The sequence below is a fragment of the Pararge aegeria genome, chromosome 25, assembly GCF_905163445.1.
Source record: "Pararge aegeria chromosome 25, ilParAegt1.1, whole genome shotgun sequence".
Taxonomy (NCBI): Eukaryota; Metazoa; Arthropoda; class Insecta; order Lepidoptera; family Nymphalidae; genus Pararge; species Pararge aegeria.
In genome coordinates, this window is record NC_053204.1 from 2,778,262 (window position 1) to 2,801,404 (window position 23,143).

Sequence of the window (23,143 nt, forward strand, 5' to 3'; positions counted from 1 at the left end):
GAACTAGACAGAATTTGTAATTCTAACACTTTTTTTTTTTCAGCAGTTACAATAAATTGCTCGTGTGTCTTATGAAGAAATAAATAAACAAGTAAACAGTAATATTTTATTAACATCGTGTCCCATAAATTGGTCCTTACGTCTGGTGACCCAAGAGAGCTAAGAGACTTAAGAGCTGGCGCTTATTTAGTCCAATGGCTAAGTCTAGCTATTCAAAGGGTACCACGCCCATAACAGAACAGTTAGACAGCTTATATAAATATATTGTAAATATTAATTCTAGTATCCAATTATATCAATTGATCTGTGAAATAAAAATATAAATATTAGAAGCTGCAGACAATAAATATAGTATTAAAGGTATACATTGTAAATGTGTTCCAACTTAAAATCCATTTTGAATCTGTGCCAAACGTGCGGATGTTGTTTGATTCCACTTTTGAAATGTATTTTTATTTTCTATGATAATAATAAAAATTGCGTTCCGTTTTTTCGCGTGCATTGTGTGTTCTGCGATGGACTATTTTTTTAAATTTCGTCGCAATAATTATGTGATTATTATATACTCATATTTGCTTATACTTATGCTCCGATCTAAATTAAAATTCAAACCCGTGGACGGTGTAATAATATGAAACGCTAAATAAAAAAAAAAAAAATATATATATTTTTCGTTGGTTTTTTTAATAAAGAATAAAGTGCCCTTTGGTGCTTCACCATAAGTGCATGTTTCATGGAAAATGTTCAAGGGTGATAACAGTTCCATACAATCCCATTATTATGATAGCCCTTGAAAGATATCTATGCTTTCAAAAGCAAATTCGAGTATAAATATGAGTGTTATCTATTTTTAAGTGTAAGTGATGATGCAGTCCAACATGGTAGCGGGCTAATCTGTAAGCGAGTATGGTAATACCCCTATTCGGTTTCTACGCGCCATCGCACCGGAACAGTAAATCGCTTAGCGCCACGTCTTTGTATGTAGGGTGGTAACCAGCCACGGCCAAAGCCTCCCGCCAGACCACACTAGAGAAAATTCAGAAATTAGAAATTCCCAAATGACTCCTGCCCGGAAACGAACCCGAGAGCTCCTACTCAAATTCACAGTGCCCGCCGTTGTGCCAGAGAGGTCGTCAAAATTCTAGTTACCAATGGCTACTTACCACGCGACAAAGACGTGACAGCGATTTAGTGCTCCGGTGCGATGTCGCGTAGAAACCGTGGTGTATGACTACCATACACCCTAACAGGTTAGCCCGATACCATCTAAGACTGCATCATCGTTGTATCAGCTGAGATCGCAGTCATGGGCTAACTTATAGCGAAATAAAAAAAACTAGTTTAAATAACTTCTCCCTTCAATTCGCCCGCGCTAAACTGTAAATATTTTTTTTCCTTATTAACTTTGGTCCGCTATTGTACACCCACCATACACTATGTCAAATCCCCCACCATCCACTGGTAAAAATAATGACGATGATGATTTAGATAGTTTTGTATTTCTAGTTGTAATAACATCTCAATGATTATAAGTGCGGTACCTACTCTGTAATAAATAGAAACTCACAAGATAACAAAATGTTTATCACTGGATAAGTCGTATCACAGTAAACAACTGTGTACTATGAACAATAGGATGTAGAAACTTATTTTTTTTTAATCCACTACAAGTTAGCCCTTGACTGCAATCTGGTGGTAATTATGACGTCTAAGATGGTAGCGGGCTAACCTAATAAGCGTATGGCAGTTATATTAAACTCCTAAACGGTTTAACAAGGCATTTAACTGATCCTCTGAATCGCTTAGCTGCACGTCTTTGTTGGTGGGTTAGTAACCAGCCACGGCCACAGCTTCCCACCAGAGCAGACTACAGAAAATTCAAATAATGAACTCCCAAATTGCACGAGCGGCGGATCGAATCTTGGACCTCCCACTTATTGGGCTATAACGCTAAAACTGCGCCAGATAGCTCACCAAAAACATATACGTTTCCTTCCAAAGTAAGCAAATAATACAAATTTCCTTACCCGGTACGCAAAAAAATATATGTACGCTTTTAAGGTATGAAAAAAAATTAGGCATTCTGCCGAGGTGTGCAAAATACTATACGGTTCCTTCCAAAGTATGCAAATAAATATAAGCTTCGTTCCAGGGTGTGCAAATATGGTATGCATAAAAATATACGGTTCTCCCAAGGTATGCAAAAAAATATACAGTTCTCCCAAGGTACGCATAAAAATAAACGGTTCCTTCCAAAGTATGCAAAAAAAAAAAATATACGATTCCTTCCAAGGTATGCAAAAAAATATACATTTCCTTCCAAAGTATGCAAGAATATATAAGTTTCCGTCTAGGTATGCAAAAAAGATAAATAAGGTTTCGATCCAAGTTATGCAATACAAGTAAACGCTAAATCTTAGAGTTCCCAGGCAGAGATCGCTTCTTAGCGATAAAGCTGCTTTTGTATTCTGCTAAAATCTCTCTTCCTCTTTTTTCGTTGGTATTGGTGTACAAATAAAGTGTATAAATAAAACGTTTTCTTCCAAGGTGTGCAAAAAAAAATATTTTCCACTAAGGTATAGTAACTCAGAGGGGGAGTCTCATTCTTACTTTGCCTGTATCTCATTTTCTTTTTCTAAAGCATACAAAATATATGCAATGAGATGAGACTATGAATAATGACACAAATTAAGCATTACGTCGTCTCGTTTTTGAGCCTTTTGTCTCTTTCTATTGAAGGGAAAGTGAAACTGCCTTAGGCTGTGTTTAACAGTTTGTATAGAACGGGGTGACCATGAAGGTTTATTTTCATTGCAACTCAGACAAACTGATTTTTCCGTAGATATTTAGGCTAAACCGTCACTCTCTGAGGTGAAAGACTCGATCGGGTGAACTCGGGTCCGCCGAGTGTACCCGAGCGAGATAGAAACAGTCAGCTCCGCTTTGCAACATTTAACTGTCATTGTCACTGTGTTTAGTATATTCAATTCATACCTAATACATAAAATCTTTAATTTATTGGTACGAAATAATATTAATAAACGTGTGAGGTTACGACCGCATGGAAGAAGTGAAACCAATTAGGCAGTAGCGTGCACAGCAGGCAGTGCTATGAATAATGTAGGAAGATGGCATAAAATGGAAAAATCCTTTTCCTTAATACAAAAATTTTTGGAGTAGGCAGTGCTTTTCTGCATGGATGAAGTGCACGCCACTGCAATTAGGGATATGGGTTTAATATTGACGGCCGACTGGCGCAGTGGGCAGCGACCCTGCTTTCTGTGTCCAAGGCCGTGGGTTCGATTCCCACAACTGGAAAATGTTTGTGTGATGAGCATTAAGTGTTTTTCAGTGTCTGGGTGTTTATATGTATTTTCTAAGTATTTATATATATATATAATTCATAAAAATATTCATCAGTCATCTTAGTACCCATAACACAAGCTACGCTTACTTTGGGGCTAGGTGGCGATGTGTGTATTGTCGTAGTATATTTATTTATTTATTTATTTAATATAACTGCCATACACCTAACAGGTTAGCCCGCTACCATCTTAGACTTGATTTAGCGTTCCGATTTCTACCGAAGCGATAATCTACCAAATCGCTTGACAGCAGTTATCCTACTATCTATATATATAAAAAAGAAAGTGTGTGGGTATGTTCTGTATAGGCCGAAAGGGCTGGACTGATTTCAATGAAACTCTGCTATCGTACCGCAATGCAAAATCGCTTAGTTGAACGAATTGTCAGAAGGATGCAAAACAGCTGCGGTCAAGAAATTAAAAGAAAATAAAATTCGAGACGAGGTGATTCCGTTTGGTGGGAGACTTTTGTCGTGACCAGCTAAGCCACGAGCCGAAAGCGTTTAAAAATCCTATTTTTGAAGTTATCATGGTAAACGCTTGGCTACATCGCGATGTGCTAACCTCTATTTGAACAACTAATTCACATAAACTCAAGGATGTTTGCCCGGACAAGGTTGTTCACGAATAATGTCGCACTTTTTGCTTAAGATTTACGCGTTTCATTCATTTACAATAAAGCTGAGGTTTTAATTTGAATGTCTTTTTATAAAATTAGTACAGTGGATTTCAGATATAACGTCAATGAAGAGACCACACTGATTTAGTGGCTGTATAAGGCTTAACACCTACGCCTCAGGTCGACGGACACAACACGTCTGAAGGACGTGTTCTCAGGTGATGGATGGTTTTTCAGTTTCCACTAGGTGGGCCATTTCCTTGCTCCGTTAGTTATATTATAAAAAAATCGGGACCTCATAACCATACTTCTTTCTAAGTTCTGACCAGGACTAAATGTGGACTAACTTTGAACTAGATGAGGACTATACGAGGACTAACTGATAACTAGATAAGGACTAAATCAGAACTACACGAGGACTAAATGAGGACTAACTGAGAACTAGATGAGGACTATACGAGGACTAACTGATAACTAGATGAGGACTATACGAGTACTAACTGATAACTAGATAAGGACTAAATGAGAACTACACGAGGACTAAATGAGGACTAACTGAGAACTAGATGATGACTAAATGAGGACTAAATGAGGACTAGAAGAGGACTTGGATAGAAGCAGGCGTTACTTTGCGGAAATCCATGATACATTATCAATATTAAGCTTAATTCTCTATATATTGTGTTATAAGCTATACTCCGCGTAAAGCAGGAGAATCTGTGTGGTGTAATTTATAATTTCATCAATCCTTATACTGCACACTAAACAGATCTTCGGCAATGTAACCTCTACGCACGTTTCAATATAGAAGAGGACTTTTTAAAGAATGTATAAAAACACCTTTAATACATCGAGGTTACTATATTATTTAAGAATTTCTTAATGACAAGGTCGCTTTGAAGCAAGCCGCTCCGCTTTCGTCTCACACAAGATAGACAAAAAGAATGATTGTTAAATTGTAAAAGGATGTTGTAAAAGAGCAACTGCTGAGTTTCTCGCCGGCTGCTCGGTAGAATCTGCCTTCCGAACCGGTGGTAAAGTCACTACAAACAGATATACTTGACGTTTCAAAAGCGCTTATATTAGGCCTACTTGAAATAAATATTTCTGGACAGAAAAAAAATTACAAATTCATTTCTAACGCAAATTTAGAGTAAGGTTTTCTAAATTAGTGATATAAGATGGATTGATGAGGATGATTTTAGACTAAGTATATGTTTTATCAACGAACCCCAAACACAAGTAAGTAGCGAGATATAATTGAACTTTGAATTTATATCGTTTTAATTTAGTGTCTCATTATGAAATAGTGCACTTGAGGTCACTGGGGCTTTCTCGTTACGATAACAGATAACACGCTCTCTGTGAGGAAAGATTTATTATTTTGGGCTTATCTGTAATTGATATAACAAGGTGGACTCGTTGTCTGTGGTGGCCTTATTTGTCACTTGATTTGTCCGTATGACGTACAGTGTGCTGCGTGCGAGATTTTCCATCTATTCGATCGCGTAAAAGTTAACTATTATTTGTATGGCGCCGGAAGAGCGCTATCTAAGGACCACAGATGGCACTCTTTCGACGCGACGAAGTTCTAATTTCCATAGTCCAGCGAATCCCGACGACTCGATCAAAGACGTATTACCGCTGGTTTCTTAATTTTTGGTCTCAAAATGTAGTGTATAGACTACCACTCATTGGTGCCAGTGCACAAATGAATGATTGAAAATAATTGAAAAACGGCTCAAATTACTTCACGATTATAAAATATCGAATAGATGAAAAACCTCGCGCTCAGCACACAGATCAAGTACAAAACTTGTGTTATTCAACTTCAAGTTAGGTTAGTTTAGCTTTTCGCGGAGTATAGCAAATTAAGCTTAATTTTCCTAATATATCATGGCTTTCCGCAAAGTAACGCCTGCTTCTATCCAATGCAAAACTTGTGTTTTTAAACTCCAAGTTAGTCATCGGCTGGCATCTCACCTGGTGGTAGGTTATGATGCAGACTAACATGGTAATAGGCAAACCTTATATTAAACCTATACCCATATTCGGTTTCGACATTTTCGGGAAGAGTGATAACTAGCCACGGCCAAAGCCTCACAAAAGATCGAAACAGTACCTGTTCAAAGCGACTTTGTACGCCAGTCAAAATTCAAAATTCATTTATTTAAAGTAGGCCTAATAACGTATTTTGAAACGTCAAGCATGTCTGTTTGTAGTGAGTCTACCACCGGTTCGGAAGGCAGAGTCTACAAAGAAGAAGCCGACGAGAAACTCAACAGTTGTAATATAACTGACACACAAACAGACGACTGTTTGTGTGTCAGTTATATTACAACCTAAACACCTAGAAGTACTTGCCAACTACGTAATGAACATCTGCTAAGTACCCACAAGGTGTGCGAAGCATGGAGAATAAAAAATCAATACCTTATCTGGCATCAATGTTAGCACAAAAGTACACACGGCTACGTAATGTTGCATTTAATATTGGCAGCACCGTTTATATGTTCTTTTTTATGGTTTGGCGGCTGACATTGGCTGATCTGTGTAAAGCCGGCAGAAAGAAACTAAACTACTGGCTAACTTTGGCTGTACGGTGATACACCTTTGCCTTTTCCCTATGGAAAATAATAAACAAGAAAAAAAGCAACCACAAGCTGTCCATCAACCTGAGGCGTGGGTCTCTCCCCATGTGCCTATAATTACATCGGCAAGTACTTCTCCGGATAAGCTCAGTCGCAAAATGCTGTACTCTACTATTAATTTCAGAGACACTTGTATGTCAAATTTGGCATAAATGGGGATATAATTTGCACTGTCTTTTATATAGAGATAACCAGTTCAATGTGACAATAACAACAGCCAGTTTTCTTAGGTAACTTACTTGTCTGTGGTCGTGACGTCAGTTCGTTTCGACATTCAAAAGGGCTAGAATCCAGACACGTAAGGCTCCCCGCACTCAGTCAATATTATTGTCAATATAAAAAAACCCAATTTTATTAATTGGATCGAGCTGGCGATCGAAGTAGCGCCTCGTGTTACAGAATCATGAAAGGTGGGATGGATATTTTTTTACGCATTTCCCCAAAAAGTGTCGTAAATGTAAAATTTCAAAAAAAGAACGGCTTCCAAATTTGAACTGTTTGAAACTGACATTTAGATTTTTGAGGATGGATTCAGAGGATATAAGTCGAATATGATTACTACTAGACCAACGAAGCAGCTATTAAAAGCCACAAAATAAATATAAAAGCCACAAAATAATATAATATGAAAACTCTTTGCTTACTATACCCCGATAAAACGTACCTTGACATAGCGCAAGTGTACTTAATATCAATTCATATATTCAGCACCATAAATCACTATAAATTATAGAGGCCCTATATGTGAATAAAATAGAGGTTAGCTTATCCAGCACAGTTTAGGTGTATGACTTATCTTTGATTCATAAATATTGAGAAAAATAAATTAAAAATTCCCGACTTACAATAGTGTAAATTATTCTACTAGTCAAACCCTTTAATTTGATACTCACATTGAGGGAGTGAAAAAATATGTAACACGCCATTTTGTGGTGGCCATCTTGGTCACACACACCAAACTTATACTACACGTATGTATATACGTCGTTTTTGCGTCGGGGATTAAAACTTAAAAAAAAAATATATTTAAAGTAGGCCTACTTTATAAGAACTTTTTAAACCTCAAATATGTATGTTTCTAGTGGCAACCACCAGTTCGTAAATAGATTCTACCGTGAAGAAGCCGGCAAGAAACTCAGATGAAGATAAATATCATAAAAATTAAAGGAGTTTTTTTTTGTCTATAGTGGCAAGAAAAATACATATTCTTCGTAAATTTCAACTCTCTTCCTTTTACCGTTCATGAGATTCAGACAGATAGACGGGTGTACGGACGGACAGATTAAGACCCTTCGTTTGGTACAAAACCCTAAAAAAGACGAGTTAACACGCACACACATACATGTGTAGGTAATCACAATTAGCTACTGCTTTTCGAGGTTACTTTTTATATGATAGCTTTAATATACGTTACATGAAATTATTTATATATTTTATTTATTTAATTATAATCATTTTTCTAAATCAAGTATCTCTAACACTTTATAAACGGCTCCAAGTAACCCATTTCAAATAATGGATAGGTTATTTCTTATACACCGAAACTTGTACTAAATAATTTATGAACGCTCAAAAGACAAAAGTCCAGTGCAGTTTGAATACTTTACAGAAACCTTTATCGAGGCCTCGTAAAATTCACTTTCAGCCGATCGCAATCGATAGTCGATAAAAACTTGTGCACTTATCGATGTATCGATTAAAAAACTTGTAAGCCCGTTTATTGGAAACTTCCTGGTGCCACGGAAACAAGGTTAAAGGCAATTTTTAGCATTTTGTTTTAAAGAAAGTCGCGATGGCTCGATTATGTTTTTTAACGCATACCGGTCGGACATGTTCCTTGGTAGGGTGAGCAACAAAAGAGTAAATAAAAATACTTAACCGTTTTATGTATTTGATGTATGAATTAAATTTTGTAATTACACTTTTGTACACCAAAGAAAAAAAGTAGTTACAGAGATATAAACTTAGAGCAAGAGAGTACAATTTGGTGGCCATATCGCTACATAGCGATTTCTTCCAGGCAACCAAAGGTGTAAAAGGAAAAAACATAGACAAGAGGTAAATGTGAGGAGGAAGATGTACAAGTATGTCTAATATTGTCTCTTGATGTACAAGTATGTCTAGTAGCTTTGCGGAATTCATGATATAAAGCACAATATATATATTCCATGAACATATTCCATTAGCATAAACGAGTATAAGCAGTCGCTCAATTGTTTATGTCATTTTTGACAAACGTCAATTGTTTTCTCCCACATTTCTTTACATTCACGTTGGAGAAGCGTATAAAAAATCCAGACCACCTATCATGGTTCTGTGAACAGCATTGATATGTAAATAATTAATGTTTCTGAAAGTGTTATTTTACAAAAGCTGAACTCAAAAATCAATTGTATAAAAACGTAAGGAATGCGTTATGAGAAATTGAGATGTGATATGGACCCATCACTGTGGGAATTTGAGGCAGAAGATCGGCCGCGATGGAGACACTCCATAAATAAAAAAGTATCGGCGTTTGAAGTTAAAAGGCCCGCAGAGCTAGATACTAGGCATAACGAGAAAAGCCCAGACCATCGCTGGCCATACATTACAATATAATTGGTGGAGTACTGACGTGCTGTCAATGGAATCGCACAACAAAACAAAGAGTGGTTATGCCAGTCACTTGAGAGCACATCAGGTACGCTCATAATATCTCGAACTCACTGTAGTCGGATACGGCCAGGAGGATATATATACTCAACAATTTACATCTCCCGAGTATGCTCCGATGTCGGTGCGAAATCTGCTTAGAAGGTTAATTTAAACTACTAAGCTATCATCTTAAAGTATTTTTCTTGCTTAAAGGCCTGAAGATTGCGTCAAATTATATTTAAGTTTTGAATTTTTACATTATGTCATTAATTTTTTTGCTGTCGCTACCTAACTTAATGTTTGCGAATGGACAAAAACTTGACCTACAGCGCCTAGATATGTTTACAGTTTTTTACGTAAGTTATGTTTAATATGCATGAGGACTTTGATCATCGGAAAATTTATGTCATTTTTATTTCTCCAAATCAAGGTCATGCACACATGAGGTCCAGAGTTCGACAGTTTTAGAGGGTTTTTTTTTTATAGTAATAATTGAAGGACAGCAGAGGGGCAACCGGATTAACCACGTAGCAAGAGTAGCAATTGCTACGGAAGTTTGCGCACGACGTTGCGCACCACACACATTTTGGTTGTCCGGTGTAGCGGGGAGGGTAACAGCGCACGTCTGCTAACTTCACGCAGACGCATTTAAGTTTGAATTGTACTGTATTTCCCCGGACGAGCTCTGTCACAGAGAGCTCTACTTTTAAAAGTTTGTGCTTGACTAAAATTAGTATCGATTATGTTAGGCTGTAGTTCAGAGAACCGAAAGAAGTCGATGGCAACAAGTCAGTTATACGAATTCCCACCATGATTAGTAATTCAAGGTTGGCGAAGGTGATGGACCAGTGTCAAGTTGGTAGGACTTCGACTTCAGTTTCGGGGGGCCGAATTCGAATCCCAGGGCACACATCTAACTTTTTTAAGTTACGAGTATGTGCGCTTAAGGCGATTAAAATATCACTTTCTTTGACAGTGAAGGATCCCACCATGATTAGTAAATGAAGGTTGGCGAAGAAGGGCTGATAGCGCAGTGTGTAGGACTTCGACTTCACTTTCAGGGGGCCGAATTCGAATCCCAGCCCACACATCAAATTTTTTTTAGTTATGTGCGTTATAAGTTATTAAAATATCACTCGCTTCAGCGGTTAAGAAAAACATGATGAGGAAACCTGCTTGTACGGATTCCACCAATTAGCACTGGGCCAGCGTGGTGGACTACGGCCCTAACTTGTGGGAGGAGACCCGTGCCTTGTAGTGAACCGGTAATAGGTTCATATAATGACGATGATTAAGGTTTTGAAAATATCTGAGATCCAAAACAGTTACTTAGTTAGTTTAAACTTTTCCCTACTATCTGAGGGGGGGGTCAAGCTGTCCTGATCCCCTCCCTCTTAGCGTAGTAGCCCTGGCAATCGGTTGGGGCGGTTGGTTCTCCGACCGTCTAAGGAAGCCAACGAGAGGGACATGCCGTGATGCTTTCTAGTTCGGGTAAAAGAGTCCCACATAACCTCTGTCCTGCCCAAAAAGACCGAGGTAACCATAAAGCTTTTCCACCACGACAAAAAAAAAACAAACCTACTTGTACGGAGTCCACCATTCAGCACTGGGCCAGCGTGGTGGACTATGGCCCTAACTTGTGGGAGGAGACCCGTGCCTTCGGTAATGGGTTTATATAATGACGATGATTAAGGTTTTAAAAACATCTGAGACCCAAAACAGTCACTTAGTTGGTTTAACTTTTTCCCCCCACGTTCCTCCACGATCGTCTTTAAGATCCGTTACTTAGCGTCATTAGCTTTTACATCTTATTTGCATTTTAAAGGCCTTTGCGTACAAAAACCGGGGCGAAATAATTACTAAGGCCGTTCACTACAATAAGACATTAGACAGTTTATAAATGCGAAAGTTGGATGTGTTGAAACGAAAAGCATCTAATAACTGTGATAGCCTAGTGGGTAAGGCTTCGGCTTGCCTTATGGAGGAACCTGGTTCGATCTCCAGCACACATCTTAATCTTTTTGGAGCTATGTGTGTTCTTGCTACAACGATGAAAGAAAAAATCGTTAGGACCTGATAGTTTTCTAAAGGGGTGCGTAAAGTCTACCAAAATGAGAAGAGACCCGTATCCTGCAGTCTAGTGGACCGGTAATGGATTGATGGAAATGATGATGCAATAGTCGATTTTCTCTGTTAAGCTCAACAATCTCTGTGCCCGTCAAGATCGGCGCATTGATTGTGCATCAGCATTTTATGCAAAAACTGGCCACGGGTCTTTTATGACGACCTTCCTGGCGCAACAGTGAACGCTGTGAATTTTAGTGGGAGGTCCCGGGTACGATTCCCGGCAAAAGCTATTTGGGAATTTATAATTTCTGAATTTTCTTTGGTCTGGTCCGGTTGGAGGCTTCGGCCGTGGCTACTTGCCACCCTACCGACAAAGACGTGCCGCTAAGCGATTTAGTGTTCCGGTGCGATGTCGTGTAAAAACCGAGTAGGGGTATTAGACTGCATCATCACGTACCAGGTGAGATTGCAGTAAAGGCCTAACTTGTAGTGGAATAAAAAAAAACGGGGCATCGCTAGACTCTCTCTAACAGAAATAGAAAGAACTTACAAATCCTAGAGTTTAGGCAGAACATAAGTCACAAATAAACCAACATATAAACTGAACGTAGTTAAACGATAAGGTTCAAACCTAAGCTACATCGAAGTAGTTTTCAAACATTTATGGCATTACAAATAAACTTGGGAAAACAAATAAACTTGAGATAATTATTGAGACGTGCATAACGGCAGATCTGTCGCGAGCGCTTTTTCTCGAGCTGTTTTCTTTAGTCTGTAGGTCCCCTAAAACAAGTTGTCCGTCGTTTTCCTTTTACATTTGACTTTTATCGTTCTGGACATTTAAGTATTTTTTGGTGACAATTAAAAAAAATTTAACGTTTTTGTTTCACCAGTACCTAGTTAATTACTTTTCACTCCTACGTAGGTACTGGAATGAGAAACCGAATGACAACTGTATATGTATACCCACCACGCTGCTTGAATTCGGGTTGGTGGGCAGAAAAATTACCTGTAGTATTTGTGAATTGAAAGAAAATACAAAAGGGGGCTAATAATAAGGGGTCTCCTCGCACAATGAGGAGGGGTTAAGGCTGCAATCCACCACGCTGCACCAGTACGGATTGGTGGACTCCACACACCTTTGAAAACAGTATGGAGAACTCTCAGGCATGCAGGTTACCTCACGATGTTTTCCTTCATCTTTGAAGGAAGTGATATTTTAACTCCTTAAACGCACATTACTTACAAAAGTTAGAGGTGCGTGCTGGGATTCGAACTCGGCCCCCGAAAATTATTTCGAAGTCCTACCCACGGGGCTATCACCGCTTTGAAGATAAGTACTCACGTACCCACAATCTGAATTGTAAAACGTTACTAACATATGAGGTACGCATGCAAAGAGAATAAATAAATAAATAAATATACTACGACGACAAAGTAAGCGTAGCTTGTGTTATGGGTACTATGATGACTGATGAGTATTTCTATGAATAATATACATAAATACTTAGAATATACATATAAACCCGCTGACACTGAAAAACATTCATGCTAATCACACAAACATTTACCAGTAGTGGGAATCGAACCCACGGCTTGGACTCAGAAAGCAGGGTCGCTGCAAACTACGCCATCGGCCGTCAGAATATAAGTAAACAATACGTATATGCGGTTTAAACCACATGGCATCTTTTATCTGTATTACGTAACAATTTTATAGCTTATCAATTATTATTTACGATTTATTATTTATATGTTGTTTAGTTTATGAAATAAAGCTGGTATTATAGTATCATTTTAACTAGCAGTTACACGTGGCTTTATCCCGCCGAATTACAACCTCTAATGCGCAATGGTGAGCGCTATGGTTTAAAATGGGAGGTCCTGGGTTCTGGCGGGGAATTGGGGAATTTATTTATTTCTGAAGTTTCTCTGGTCTCAGGTGGGAGGCTTCGGCAGAGGCCACCACCCTACCGAAAAATACAAGTCAGCCCATTACAATTTAAGACTGCATCTCAAATTTACAATCACTAAAATATCACCTGCTTTAACAGTGAAGGTGAACATTGTGAGGAAACCCGCATAACTGAGAGTTTTCCATAAAGTTTTCAAAGGCGTTTGAAGTCTATTAAACCTTTGTCACTCTGAGAAAGGTTTGTCGTCTGCGAAAGGTGCAGAACTCCTTTGTGGGGTTGAGTATACGCTTTTACAACATGATTCCTAAGGAAATTCTTGACCTACCAATGCATACATTTAAAAAATGTGTAAAAACGCATCTAGTACAGCGAGGTTACTATACATTTGATGAATTCCTCAATGACAAGGTAGAATGGAAGCAGCCAGCCTCGCTCTCATCTCCCGCAAGATAGCAAAATGATTGTAAATGTTGATGTTGGAAAAGAGCAACTACTGAGTTTTCTTGCCGGCTCTTCTCGGTAGAATCTGCTTTCCGAACCGGTGGTAGAGTCACACAAACATGCATACTTGACGTTTAAAAAGTGCTTATAAAGTAGGCCTACTTGAAATAAATGAATTTGAATTTGAATTTGAATTTTGAATTTGAGAGGAGACCCGAGCCTTGTAGTGGGCCGGTAATAGGATTGATTGTGATGACCTATTTTAAAATCGCATTCACGGGTCAGATTTCTATCTTTAAATTTAGATTGAAATTGAAATGAATTCCAAATTTAAATATTTATGTATCATTCAAGTCACATTGAACCTATTTTCGAAAATATGCCAAATACGTGAACACCACTAGATGTTCGATGCGTTATCATGTGTTTTCTTTTATCATTGTTGATAATGAGAGATAGCTGTACACCTATAATATTATAACGGCAATAGTAAATACTTTATGCTAAAACTTGTGAATCTTATAACTAAATTGTACTCGGAAAATGTGAGAAATTATGATAAAAATTATGTTAATGGTGCGGAAATTTAAAAATGGAATGTCATCGTTTTTACGTGATATTAATTTAATCTATGGTTCTCTAAAGATTACTTACGCCTTCCAACAGATGCTTGTTTTAACTAATCGTAGTACAAAATTTTCTAATCACTAATCATAAATTTTGTATCATTTCGGTTTCAGGAAATTACACACTGAATCTATTTAGTGTTGCCCAAATTCAGTCTTGGTCTTGCAGTCTTGGTCTTGTTCTTGCGTTTTTGCAAGACCAAGACCAAGAACAAGACCGCGTATTTTTAGCAAGACCAAGACGAAGACTGACCGTGCAAGACTTGAGCAAGAACAAGACATAGCCTGCAAGACTCTTGCGTCTTGCAGCTAGGACTTAGCGCTATTTCACGGAGTAGTTAGGTGTAACAGTTCGGTGTATAGGTAGGTAGGTACGCTTAGGAATTCTATGAGACGCAAAAAACTATATCAAAGAATATGAAAAACTGGACCTATGCGCATTACGACTAATACCATAAACATAGCGAATAAAAAAATATCTATTAAAATCAAACTGAGTGCATGCATAGTTATGTTTTAACCATCGGCACTTTGATAATGCGGCATCAAAGGTTTTGTACTTACTTCTCAAAGAAATTTGCCGCTTTTCGGAAGTACATGGTTATGATACACGCGCCGGCGGCTTCTTTTGAAATCTAAAACAATCGTTGCCGCCGCGCCGAAATCATAACATTTGACACTATTCATGCAAAATAATTTCGAATTTTAAGAGTACCTACAGGTGTTCCAAAGAATAAATAAGTTTCAGAGTGCTTAGAATGAAAATGAATACATTATACTGATCACGCAAGTAGTATTATGATTAGGATAAAATGGTGAGGATAGGTAGTAGATGTCATAATAATTCATTCTAGTAAGTAATTATAATATTGATTACTTATATGGTTTTAAACTAATTACTTAGGTACTATTATTGTACATTTAGTCATTATATTTCTTAAGTTTTTACAAGAAAAAATAGCAAAAAAGTGTTCGAATATCTCTGAGAGAGATGATGAGAGTAAGTATTTACTAGCTGTGCCCGCGACTTCGTCCACGAGGAATAGTAACTTTGGAGGTATAGTGACGTTCAGGATTTATTTATTTATTTTAAAACTTCTGTCATCAAACATACAAACGAACTCTTCAGCTTTATAAAACTTTGATCTACTTATTTATTTCAATTTGTATATGATGTTATGGAAGAGCGGGGCCGCCTGCCACAAGTGCTAGTAGTAATACTAGTAACTTACTAGGATGACCCCAATTTCAATGTATTATTTTGCTGTACGAAACGAAATAAATATTTTTAATTTTAATTAATTTTAATAATATTAGTATAGATGCACGCCAAAACATTCACTTATATGTAAAGAATAGTGATTGGCACTAATTCTTTACATATATTTTATTCACGGGTCGCGTCTGTACAAGTAGGTAATATTTAGTGTGTGTTTGTACGCCGCACGCGGCATCGTTCGATTTGCGGCGGCATCCTTTTCATAGAGCCGGCACGTGGCGAGGCGGCGCGGTAAAAAGCAAGGAAACGTACTATAAATGAAGGAATTATTTTAATTCCAGTCATTTCCAATTGAGCTGTGCTTCGATTCTAACTTAATAATTGTTTTTACTAATTCTCGTTGTTTTCTAAAAACGTATTACGTGTACAATTTAATATGAGTGACGAAGATTCAAATTATTCTAGTCCGAGTAACGAGAGTTTGAGTCACAGATCTAAAAGACCCAAAAGCAAATTTGAGGAGTTTTTCGAAATAATTCATGCATCCCAAACTGCCTTGTGTAAATTGTGCCAACATAAAAAGATTGAAATAAAAATGAAAAACAGAAACACTTCAGGCTTAAGGAAACATCTAATGTCTTTCCACAAAAAGGAATCAGAAATATTTCTTCCTGTTAAACCAAAATTAAGTGGAGATATCACAAGCTTTTTAGTAACCGCTGGAAGAAGTGGACAGGTAAGAATATTTTTTTAACAGTTAAAAGAATTTTAACTCCGCGTAGCTATTCATGCGATACTTTCAAAAACGCCATTAACTTACGTAAGTATTTTTGAGTTAGTGGTGTTTTCATCTAGGGGTGCGACATATTAAGTATGTAATTATCGTCTTAAATATTTTTTATAAACACCCATATTTTCATTTAATCGGCCAGTAACAACTAAGTACTTTATTTTGGTAAATTACAGTACAGTGCAACCTTAATATAACAAATATCAATTTAACGATTTTCTCGATTTAACAACAACAAACCTCCTCCTCTTAAACGCTCAAACCTAGTATGTTTTAAATAATAACACAAGATTTATTGTTTTGTTTCAGTCGGAAAACAGCAGTGACAACATCACGACAGCTACAGTTGATTGGGTGGTGAAAAAATATCTTCCCTTCTCATTTTTCGATGACGAAGCTACACAAGTATATTTTCGACGTATTTGCCCTAATATGGTGTTTCCTAAAAGGTCTACACTTAGAAGGAAAGTCAAAGAGCGATTTGAAGAGCTCCAATTGAATCTCAAGGAACGACTTCAACCATTATCATCTAAAATGTCGTTTACCATTGATGGGTGGACGTCAATTGCTGGTAGGAGTTACTACGGGGTTACTATTCGTTATATAGACAACTAATGGAAGTATCGATCTGTAGTTCTTGATTTTATACCATCACGCGGTCGACATACTGGGGAAGATATTGCAACGATTTTCCATGAATGTTTATTGGAATATGGCATAATTGATAAAATACAAGGTATCACGGTCGACAACGCAACTGCAAATACCAAATTTATGTATGAACTGGGCAAACAGCTGCCGCCACACTTTGATTCAGACAATCAACATTTCCGGTGCTTTGCTCACATTTTAAACCTTGGTGTACAAGATTTATTAAAGACCTTAGCATTACACTGTGAGTCTGACACTAACGCGCAAGATCAGCAGTACGAAGACTATGCAGACGAAACTGAGGATGAGGAAGATGAAGAATCTGCACCAAATATTGCTGACTCGCGTACATCTGTAACAAAGTTACGCAGTATTTCCAGTAAAATAAAAAGAAGTGAGATAGTGAAGAAGAAGTTTCAGTCTGTTTGTGAAGCAGCTGGCGTGCCATCAAATCTAAATGCCATTCTTGACTGTCCAACGAGATGGAATTCCACACATGATATGATTGGATTTGGTTTAAAAGTGAGAGCGGGCATTGACATATTGTGCAGTTCTGTCACCGAATTGAATGATTTTCAAATCACAGCTAATGAATGGCAGGTACTCGAAAAATTACATAAATTTCTAATAACCTTTAAACTTTTAAGTACAAAACTTGGTGGAGACAAATATGTTACGTTACCGCTAGTCATTGTATCATTTAATCTCTTGCTAGATAAAATTGAATCCATGGTAAAACAGTTAGATGAGAAACCTAATCGATCTGAAGTGGATGAAAGGCTCATTCTAGCTTTCCAAGCAGCTCGAGACAAAATGCTTAAACATTACAAGAAGAGCAACTGGATTTATTGTACTTCTTTAATTTTAGACCCAAGGCATAAGGCTCAGACTTTTGACCTGACAATGTGGGGGAAGCAACTTAAAACAGAAAGTCTGCGCAAGTTCAATGAACTTTATGAAGAATATAAAAGTCTACACTCACTGAACAAATCTCTGGAATTACCAGAAAAAGACAATAAAGTATGTGATGAAGATGAAGACGTAATAGACTTTGATAAACTCTATGAATGTCCCTCGACGTCATCTGGATCTTGTCTTCAAGGCTTAGTGATAGACGAGTTGGAGGAGTACCTGAGAAAACCAAGAACTGCCAGCTCGGAAGACATTTTAGATTGGTGGAGGACGCATGAGACAGAGTATCCGATTTTATCGAAAATGGCCCGTGATTTTCTCTCAATACCTGCAACTTCAGTACCTGCTGAGAGGTTATTTTCTAAAGCATCATTAGTAATTAGAAAACATAGAAATAGGTTAAGTGATGAGTCAGCCAGATGGTTACTTTGTATTAATTCTTGGTCAAAAGAATTGATATAAAGTATCATAACCTAATGATAAAGCTGTTGATTTGTGTTGTATTTTATTTTTTATTCAAATAAATGATAAATCGTAAAACTCTTTTATTAAATTTCTTATAAGTTGAGGGTTCAATCTCTTTCTAGACAGATAAGTATTGTTCTTTAAAATACAGTCAAGTTATTGTAATTAATTTGTTTTTTTTACATGTTTTAGCAAATGTAAGCTTATAAATCATAAATGTTTATTAAGAAACAGTTACTTCCATGGAAAACGACATATAGGTCAGTTGATTTTTCGAATTTCTTATCAAATCTTCAGTTATTTATTGATCTGCTTGATCTTTACTATGGCTATGTTAATTCAAGCTCACAATGTTCCAATTCTAATACGTTTTTCTAAGATTTAAAGTAAACTTTAATAAATAGTAATAGACTAATAGGTAATTGCAAGACTTGCAAGACTCTTGCTGCAAGACCAAGACCAAGACCAAGACTGGGAGCGCAAGACCAAAACCAAGACCAAGACCAGGTGTATTGGCGCAAGACCAAGACCAAGACTGGCTAAGTCTCGTCTTGTTCTTGCATTTGGGCAACACTAAATCTATTTAAGCAACAAAAAATAGATATACGAGTATGTTCATGCTTTGGCCATCAAAGGCTGATGAATTTAAAATAAGCAAGATGGAAAACAACTGAAAAAAACACACCTGCATCGTCGATATGGGTTCATAAGTTATAATCTGTACCGCCCACTGACTAAAAAAGAGGTTTTAATAATTTTGCCATAATAATAAAATAACTTCTTTTGCCGCTATCACAAAGAAGACTGTATAATAAGCTTTGGGTATTTTATAGTGTAGGCACCCAATTCATCACGGTATTTTGTGAATGATTAAGCAATTCCGTTCCATTCTGATTCAAATTTCGACTTCTAATCACGCGGCTTTATAAAAGAACCCTCAAAAATTTCGAGGCCCCTTTCCCCTTCATTTAATTTTGACACCTTTACAATTTTTTTATCATTGCATTGTTTTGCACCCCTTGTTTGCTAAATGTCTTTTTATATTAAATTTCAAGGTTAGAAACTTTGATGTCTCACGGTTGTCAGCTGTTTCTTTTTACTTATTTAAAAGTAGAAGCTATGAGAACGAAAATTGTAACCATTATCCATGACCATAGATAAAATAAATACACGATTTTTGTCGGTGCCATAACTTTGCTTTGATTTTAATTGAGATATATACTGCTTAAAAATTTTGCAATTTGTAAGATTCGACAGTTATTCGCATGCCGAATGCCCTGAACACCAATTTCTATCACCAAAGTCAGCCCGCCAACGCTTCTTCCAAAGCGTGAAGGGTTTTATGAAAGGTTGTGCTTGTGCCCAACAACCAGTGGGGCATTAATATGTTGATGATGATGTTATAAGGAATGTAAACTCAACTATAACTTCAGTCAGTCAGTCGTTGGTTCCAGTGAGTAAAAGTTTTTTTTTTAAATATAAATCATCACTTTTATTTATCATTTTAAAGCCGTGCAGCCAATTATTAAAAATATATAGCAGGCATTAAAAAAGGCGGAAACCGAAAATCAAATGATTGACATTAAAATTCGGTATGATGGCATTGACAAAAAAAAACCCTGAAATTGGTTTAGAAACCATTGTTTTAATTATAATTAGAAATAAACAAAGGAGTATAAAAACAAAAGCCATAATAATGCTTGTGTAATATTGAATGTCAAGGTAGTGGGGACGTTAGCGCTGAACGCATATTTTGCTAATTACGCAACCACGTATTTACATACATTAGCATTAATATCGCATTTCCTATGCGAAGCGACGAAATGAATTTAATACGGATTTAAATTTTAATAAATTATTTGGTTAGTAACAATTTTTTCTTTTACAAAAGGAGGCACTTTAGGCAAATAGTATATACCTACCCACTTAATGAGCGTTATTTAACAATTTTACTTTTTTGAAGTGGCATTTATTTTAACCAACGACTAATGAAGTAACCAACATCATTATCAAATACCTACAAGTTGTATAGAATATTTTCTATCTGTAAAGTATATTGAAAATAGGACATACATAATTACCTATCTATCACCTATTTTTTTTCTGTAGTTACTTTAAAGTTTTTTCTTACAAACATTATTATTTGACGGCCGACTGGCGCAGTGGGCAGCGACCCTGCTTTCTGAGTACAAGGCCGTGGGTTCGATTCCCACAACTGGAATATGTTTGTGTGATGAGCATTAAGTGTTTTTCAGTGTCTGGGTGTTTATATGTATTTTCTAAGTATTTATGTATATATAATTCATAAAAATATTTATCAGTCATCTTAGTACCCATAACACAAGCTGCGCTTACTTTGGGGCTAGGTGGCGATGTGTGTATTGTCGTAGTATATTTATTTATATTATTATGTATCGATGCACCTACTGGGATACTTTTAAAGCGGTGATAGGTAGCATAGCATAGCATACGTACAACGGACGGTCCAAGACCAACCAAGGGCGGAAAAGGCCCAGGAACAGAAGAAGAAGAAGCATAGTGGTTAGAATTTCGATTTCACTTTCGGGGGGCCGAGTTCGAATCCCAGCCTACCTTTAACTTTTCTAAGTTATGTGCGTTTTAAGTAATAACAATATCACTTTCTTCAACGGTGAAGGAAAACATCGTGAGGAAACCTGGATAGGTACATGCGAGTTCGTCATAATATTCTCAAAGGCGTATAGAGTCCACCAATCTGCATTGGAGCAGCGTAGAGACCCGTCTCTAGATAGTAGTAGTGGCACAGAGGACGCTGCTGCCCGTTTTCCGTTATATTCTCTTAATCGCCTCGTACGACACCCGCGGACAGAGGAGAGATGGTGACAGCTGTATTCTGATCTACCGTCACCACACGGCGAAGACACTTTGTAAATAAAGGTAAAGTTTTTGTATCAAGAAAAAAAACACGTGGTTTGAACCAATATCTGAAAATGTAAGATAAAACATCCATTTCGATAAGTTTTGATTGAATACGCAATTTTGGGATCTTCGTGATCTCATACACGTACGCACTTTCTTAACTTAAATGCCTCGATGGTATAGTGGTTAGAACGTTTGGCTACGGCTTACGAGGACCTAGGTTCGATTTCTTGTGATTATACTGTCTAGTGTCAGTGGCGTGCAAGGTACCTACGCACCGGGTATCCACTAAGTGGACAGATAATACCTATAATGGGAAAAATAATCTCATTTAATTCAATACCTCAGACAAGACTCAGTAGTTCAGTGGTAGGTAGGTATGTATATTCCTGAACGACTAAGTAAACACACTAAGTGTTTCGTTTCAAAGGATGGCGAAGTTCAGTAATGTATTAAGCCAGATTTATCAATAAAAAATTAGAGAACTCTAATTTCAATCGGAAGTAGGTACCTACTTCAATAGTTTATAATGAAACTTTTTCAGGGGTAAAGAAACTTATATTTCTTCCAAATTTTCGTCAATATAGACTCAACCGTTCCGCATATTTACCTTGAGAAATAAAACTATTTTTTATCGCCATCGTCCTAATAACTTAGAGGCATTAATCACGAGGATTTATTTTCTGTTTGTAAAGATTAATTCTATTCCATTTTATTTGAAACCTCTGAGTATTTAAAAAGTATGATCCTATACCCAGAATCTCTGTACATAGTACTTACCTATCTAAATGTCGAACCTAAATCTATATAATTTCAATCCACCTTTACCGCGCCACAGAGCTATGTGAGCTCAGCCAATAAAAAAAGATAAAAGTTTTGGGTTTTAATAATTATAAAATTCGAATTGTTAATAGATTATCGTTATATCCCAATTGATCGTAATACCTATAAATAATATGCATTAAATTTGTAGCATTTTTACACAACCGCTTTATCATATAAACGTCGGGCAATAAAACTTTACTGCCGGCAGCATATATGTTTCATTTAAAATAGCAATAAAAGCTGCCAGTAACTATAACTAAAACTAACTCATCCCATAAATAAAATCATTTTCGTTCGCAGAGACTGCATCCCAACCTCTAGTCTAAAATAAATTCCTTACCGCAGTACCAAGTACCGAAGTTATTTTAGTTTTCGCAACAAGACAACGCGAAGTAAGCATTAAACGTAAAATAAAACCATCCACACGGCAGAACACAATATGCACAGATCTTTTAATATTTACACATCACTTAAAACCTTTGCACAGAATTGAAGAAAAAAAAACATAAAGCCTATGCTAATTTGAACAACAATAAAAAATAAAATTTTGAATGCAGCACGATTTGGCACATTAAAATTTAAATGGGACGCATTCCAATTTCAAATTAAAACTTTTTAATTTATAAAGTTGAGCGCACATACCGGGCGGTTGTAAAACGCGACTATTCCACCGCGCTCGAAAACTGAACTGAGGCTCGGCGGCTTTCGAACGCTTTACTTTCTGAACGTTTTGAATATACGGAACATCTCTAGCTTGTAGGTTGTGTGTGTGAGCTTAGTGAAGGACATCTTGTCGATAGTTAAAATGTCGATACGCTGATAGCGACTCAACCGCGCACGTTGTTTCATAACAACCGTTATCATGATTTTTGTTATCGTTTAGTATAATTATTGCAGTTAAGTATTATATGCAACAAAAACATATTTAACTTGTATATGTTATACTTTGTTGACGTTATAATAATAATAATGATAATAATACGTAAGGTCATTATGCTATTGAGATATTATTATATAGGCACGGAATAGATCATAATAACTCACAGTTAACGTAGTATTTTTTG

The 23,143-nt window shown here is 36.8% G+C and overlaps 1 protein-coding gene across 1 annotated transcript in view; it reads right to left on the reverse strand.

Annotated features, from left to right (window-relative positions):
• The window catches only part of LOC120634815 (lachesin-like), a 199,890-nt gene extending 177,102 nt beyond the window's left edge, over nucleotides 1-22,788 (reverse strand). The window contains exon 1 of the mRNA XM_039905628.1: nucleotides 22,722-22,788. The gene's annotated coding sequence lies outside the window, so the exon portion shown is untranslated. The remainder of the gene's footprint in view (nucleotides 1-22,721) is intronic.
• Between the last annotated feature and the right edge of the window lie 355 nt (nucleotides 22,789-23,143).